This window comes from Caloenas nicobarica, chromosome 6, assembly GCF_036013445.1.
Source record: "Caloenas nicobarica isolate bCalNic1 chromosome 6, bCalNic1.hap1, whole genome shotgun sequence".
NCBI classification, from domain to species: Eukaryota; Metazoa; Chordata; class Aves; order Columbiformes; family Columbidae; genus Caloenas; species Caloenas nicobarica.
In genome coordinates, this window is record NC_088250.1 from 1,877,501 (window position 1) to 1,884,031 (window position 6,531).

The window sequence follows — 6,531 nt, forward strand, 5'->3', positions numbered from 1 at the left end:
TCGTGGTGGGAAAAGGACAAGGAGGAAGAGGCAGCTTTTGAAAGCGCTTTTATATCTTTCTTTCGTTTTGAGAGACAGTGTTGCCGATGAGTGAGTGAGGGCTCTGCCTCCCGCAGAACAACGTTTAATCGCTCGCAGAAAAGCAACCGAACACCGTTCGGGGGCAGGTTCACCCCGTTATTTGGCGCGGGAGCAAACGCCGCGCCGAACCCCGCTCGCCTTCCCCCCCAGGGCCGGGGTCAGGTCGCTCCACGATCTGCAGCCCAGGGCTCACGAAGCAAACAGGCATCGGAATTCGCGGAAACGCTTAATGTAATGCAGCGGCACAGCAGCAGGGCTGGCTGGAGCTGGTGCCTGCCCAGGGGTCCCGGCCAAGCACAGAAATCCCTGGGGTCGCACGTCTTTCCACGCCGTTCGCACCGCGATTCAGTCCAACAGCAGGAGCTGAGTCTGGGCTCTTCTTGCTTCTCGCTGGATCTTTCCCATGGATCTCAGACGGGCATTTGTTCTGTTTAACTGTAGATACCGTTTATAGTCCGTAGCCATGAAAGCGCTGTTTTGTCTGGATGAATCTTCTTCTTCCCAGCAAAGTGCAGAACAGGCCCTGTCTCGCACGTGTCCACAACGTCTTCGTGTTGGCCTTGAAGTCATCATTTTCTCCCCAGTCAATTCCCTTCTTCCCAGCAAAGTGCAAACCACACCTGATCTCACAGATGTTCAGTGTAATCTGTAGCCGCTTTGGTAAATATGAGCAGAACTTCACAGCGCACAGCTTTCTAAGTAACACGAAGTAGAGAGTATATTAAAAATCATACAACCTTATAATTCTAGGTGATTAATTCTATTCACTACGAATTTACTTAAGCTAGATGATATGAGATCAAAATTGGGTTCACCCAGTGACACGTGAGTAGTGAAAACCATCTCCACGCAGCCAGTTGCTCAGCAGGGAGCTCACAGCAGCTCCCCCAGCCTGTCATATTTATGGAATAAAGCAGTTGGCTCACGGTCGAATTGCGCACAGTGGGAAAGGTCTGCACCAGACCCCCTGCACCCACCACTGATCGGGGTTCAGGTGCCGTTCTGCTTCCTTGGGGGTTTCCGAACAGGAAAGTTCTTGGCCCAACAGCAGCTCAGGCCTTTCCCTCTTGCAGAGCCTGAACTGAACCGCTGCTTGTTTGGCTGGTGGGGGGGGTCGAGCGCATCCGCCAGAGACGTTTCGAGGTGAAATATCAAAATTGATGCCCCGCCGGGCAGCAGCAGCGACACCGGCGGCGAGGGCGCTGCGGTTCGTTCCCTGCTCCCAGTTCTGCCCATGGAGCCTGAGCCAAGAGAAACATGGAGAAAATGAGACACTTGGAACAAAGAGCCCAAGGACCTTTCCCAGGTCGGCTGCAGCAGTTGCGTTCCACTGCCCAGCGGTACGAACCCATCAGCAGCAATGCAGGGCTGTTTTCTCCATCCTGACCCCACACCTTCATTCCCAGAACACGTGCTGAACCCTTCTGCTCCCAAAATCCAGGACTTGGGGCACCTTCCCCTAGTAATGGAATCGTAAAGCGTTTGGAACTGATAGTCCTACTGACAGGGAAAGGCCAATTCGCAGTGCTATTCTAAGGATGCTCTGAAGGAATAAGGGTAGGGATTAATCAGAGATTTCCACTGTAATGAATTTCCTCTGGAATTGTTAAAAGTGTGTATTTGAAGTAAATGCCTGCTACCCTCAGGGTCACTCCTCAGGCAAATCTTCAGGCTGTCAGGGCACAGAGAACCCCTCACTACTGAAAATAAATCCAAGATTAGCCCATAGCTCAAAGTGATGACTTTTTATTTTAGGAAAAAAAAAAAAAAATCCCGAAAACATTCCAGTATTGCAGTTTGTAAAATTTTCACTGTTTTCAGTAGAAACAGTTCGCAAGTCAGAACTGAAGATTGAAAACAACATTGTGCAAAATAGTACTGGCATAACTACACATAGCAAAGAGACTGGTGTAGATGAAGAATTCCATTGACATTAGTTGAGCTGCTCCAGTTTCACACCAGTGCACATCACCTCAGAACACGCCCTTTTTGCAGAACATCCCTGGAATTCCTCTGGCTTACAAAAATCGCCTTACATGCAACAAGTAACCTATGGGGACAACATACACAAGAACAGCTGCACCAAGTATCACAGTGTCACAGAGGAAAACGTTATCAGCCCGTTTCATACAAAGGCAAATCCAGAGGCAGTTTTGGACACCCCTGGACTGCTACCCTCAAAAATTGCACATTTCGACACACAAAACCATTTAGAAGCAAGCCAAACAATATTGTTCTTTAACTATTAGTACATTGACAAGTCGGGTGGATGACGTGTCCAGAAACGTTTTGTTGTTCACTTACTAGATTTTCCAAAGAGAGCTGTTCCAAAAGCAATTTGTTAAGAAATGTTAACTTGCAGTGTTACCAGGCTAAGTGCTCTTCTGTAATTCAGACAGACCTGTCAACGCTGCAGAAGTCTCTGCAGTCAAGCACAAATCCCAGTGAAGAGCTATTAACCCAAGAGCATTGATGACACACAATGAAATCAAGCAGGCAGCAGCAGGACCCCGTTGACACTTGAAGCATTCGGCAACTGTGGCAGTTCCGCTGGAGTGCAGGGCTGGAATTCCACACCACTGGTGAATGGTTCACGTTCTCTCCCCACTTGACTTGACACACAAGGTAACAGTTTCAAAACAACGCATCTAGGTCATTCTCCTATCAGCAGGACTGATTTTCAGCATCGCTGAGCACTCACAAACTCACGTCAAGAAAATATACAGGCACATCTTGCAAAAAGTGGTCATTTTGTTTAGAAACGGCTTGGAAAACCAGTTTCGTCAGAGCTCTTTGATCACAACACCAGTGGTTCCAGCGCTTCTCACAGCTGTACCTTCCGTTACCTTTCGTAAGCGCAAACATTTCTGTTTTAATACACGCCAGCCTCTTTTGCATTGAAGCCATGACGACATCTGTAGACGATGACATTTGATGGAGGGCACACACTGAAACTATGGAATTATATGGAGAAAGCACAGTCCTGACATTCACAAGTGTTTGGATGCTTTTATGTCAAGGGTGTTTTTTGCAGGTTTTATCCATCTCATGAGAACAAGTGACAATGACACACAAGCTCTGCCTTGGAGATACATCTAAGTGCGCACCAGTTTGGGATGAGAACAGGTCTGCAGGTCTGTCCATTAAAAAAAAATTCTTACAAATACCAGTCCTGCCTCAAACCATTCAGATAAAAGCCGCAGGCCTGTGTGGGCCGTACGTGTGTGTGCACGAGGAATCAAAGGGAAATCAAGACGCCCAAGGAGCCACCCTGCAGCACTGGCCTTGGTAACTGCAAGTCTCTGGTGACTTCCCAGGTGTTCTTCACCCTTCCCATTGCACCGAGAAGCTGTCAGGTGCTCAGCAAGGAAACACGGACATCGCTGGCATGGAGCTACTGTGAAAACATCAGCATTGCAGAGATGGCAGGGAGAGAATAGATAACACTTGAGCAAGGAATTATTGCTGTGCCACTGAATAAAGTTCAATAAGCAACAAGACATTAGGCCTGAGGCAAAAAAAAAAGGTGAGCAGATATGACTTTGTTTTTCTTCTTCCCAAAAGGCTCAGCTTCGGTGTTTGCCAACCATCTCAGATTCTGAATTCCAGTAAATTGTATTTTAGAACAATCCAAAAAATAGCCCTGAGACTAAACGTATTTTTTAAGAGCTGCTATTGCTTTATGTAAATGAAACACAGCTATCATTTACTTCCACAGTATGCATTATTTAATTTGCACTCCCTCTTTTCCTCACTTGGGATATGTATGTATGTGCAACCAAGAGCCTCTCTCCGAGATGTATGTACTCAAGCATTATCTGTCACTTTTCCAAGCACTTAAATTTGTTGCTACAGGATTATGGCACCAAGCAAGGAAATAATAGCTGAAGCAGGTCAAACTTTAACAAGTAAGTCCTCTTGTGCCTTGAGCTTTTGAAAAAAGGAATCCAACAGTCATTGCTGCCACCACAGACCTTCATCATAACAATGACCTCCCTCCTTGTCACCAACGTGGAATTTACAACTGGAGGAACACCATTTAGTACATCTCAAAATCAACTGTCAATGTTACTGCACACTGCCAGCAGCCTTTAAGTGTGGCTGGAAGAGTAAAATACCAAGAAAGCAAGAGTATCAAGTGTGTCGATTTGTGCATAAAACAGACCTTTAGTTTTTCTTAATCCACAAAGTAGGGAATCAAGGAACTGACTCGGTCTAATGCATAGTTAGGATTTACAGTATGCCAAAAGAACTTGAACTCTTTCAGTAACTGTGCTTTAGTAATGCATGGCTCAGCCCCCAAAAAACTGAATATCCCACTCTATACGTAAAAGTTTTTAAAAAGCTCCATACGCTCTCAAAGCTATTTTGAAATTGATTTAAATATTTTATGTAACAGCTCTGCTATGGCACAAGACAGCACATAAAAAGTTTAAGGCTAATTTTCATATGCACACATGTAAAAACTGGTCTCAGAACAAGAGCTGTCAGATTTTCTAAATTGTAAGTCTTTTTCATAGTAAAGTAGAGCTGCCATAGCAATAGTAGACTTGCCCTGCATACAAAAAAGGCAAAATGTTGTCCTCAATGCAGTCTGTTTTTATAAAAAGCAAAAATCGCACACATTAACATTTGGTTTTTATCAGAGCAGCTCACTAATTTGTACAGTACATTGTCCAATAACATACAACATAAACTACCAAAGAGATGCTCAAGTAGTACAACAATAGGTGCAAAAGAAAGTCCTGGGGTAAGGAAGCCCACGGCTGTTTGGGGGTCACTCTGGGATGAAAAACTAACATCAGAACAAAGTTTGGGTGAAGTCAGTTAAGTCTCAAGGCTGTAATAAAGGCTGTTTGTTAACTTTAGCCCTTTGGTTCTTAACCATTCTGTTAAGATCTCCTGATAAAGCACCAGGCAGTTTGGCATTGATGGAGAAGAATCATAGTGTTACTGTTACGGAAACAGAAAACGATTTAACAAGCAGTTCCTTCACCTGAGTGAGCTGATCCTCCGTGAACCCAGTCATACCAGGTTTAAACAAACCTATCCAGAGCAGTAAATTTTAAGACTTCAAAGTGCACTGTAACTGTTTCATAAGAAGCTAATTAATACCCACAAAAATCTAGAAAAGACTTGTCAACTGGCCAAATGACACAAATTTGATGCACGAAGTCGCTTATTTTAAAACTCTGCGCCTCAACAACTTCTTCAGTGTAAATCAGAGCCGTTACTTTAAAACAAGTTCTTGATTCCCATCTGCACAATCTTATCTATTTTGATGGGAAGAAAGATAGTCAGCCAAACTGCTTGTTTGCTAATTTAACAGGTGTAACGTTTTAATGCTTTCTGGTATATTTTTCATTTGCTGAATTTGTGTGTCATGTTTTAAAAAGGGGTTCATTATACTATGAACACAGGACTTGCGCATGCTATTGTGATTTACACTTAGTTGCCGAGTAAAGTACGTTGCTACCATAGTTTGTTTATGTAGGATTTAAAGGAACAGTAAATGTGCATCAAAACTATGACTATTATCTGCACAGGTATGCAAGAGGTGGTTTTTTTTTTTCCTCCCAAGTGAAATGTTTGCAACCAAATTTAACATATTACGCACTGAAGAAAACTGCTCTTTCTGCAGTGTCATCTTTAAACCGATGCAGTTCTGAGGGGACCTGAGTACGCAGCTGATCCATGGGAGCTACGTATATGCAAGTGAGAACTGCTCATGTGTAACAGACCATGTGTATTCATGTGTATTCAGACCCAGAGACTGTCCACAGTGACATTTCCTTGGAAATTACCGATTCTAACTCTGTGGAAGAGGTACAAGGTCAACTTGTTTTACAAGTTGATACAACACTGGTATTCTCGTTGCTGCAGTTTTCTGCTTATCTATATTTTATTTACTCAAACCCAAATAACGCATTCCAGGAACACACGAGAAACCTCACTCGAGTTCCTGACTAGTTTCCATTTACGATTGTCTTCCCCTCCCATTTTCATAATTTATTATAATTTCCAAGAACCATAAACTACTGCATATCAGGACAGACCAGGTATCAAAAAATCCTGTTTTACATGCCAGCCTAAGTTGCTAGTCAAAAAGGGAGAACGCGGCTGCTGCTGTAAACTTCTGTGTAACAGATACCATGCCTGACAAACCATCACCTTCAACGGACACACACAGAACACCACTATGCCAAAAGGGAGGAAATCATGCACAGATATTTCAGTATGATATGGCCAGGGTCTATAATACAGTGATGAGTCACGTCAGAGAAAATTTGTACCAAGAGCGATTAATGATTCAGGTTGATTAACGCCATAAGTAGCCAAGCAAGCCTGTTAAGAGGCAAGTTGTGTATTTTCTGGAAAAAAGAATACTGAGTAAGAAGAGAACACATTTTTCCCCACCCCTGCACAAAAATCCTATGGACACACAAAACG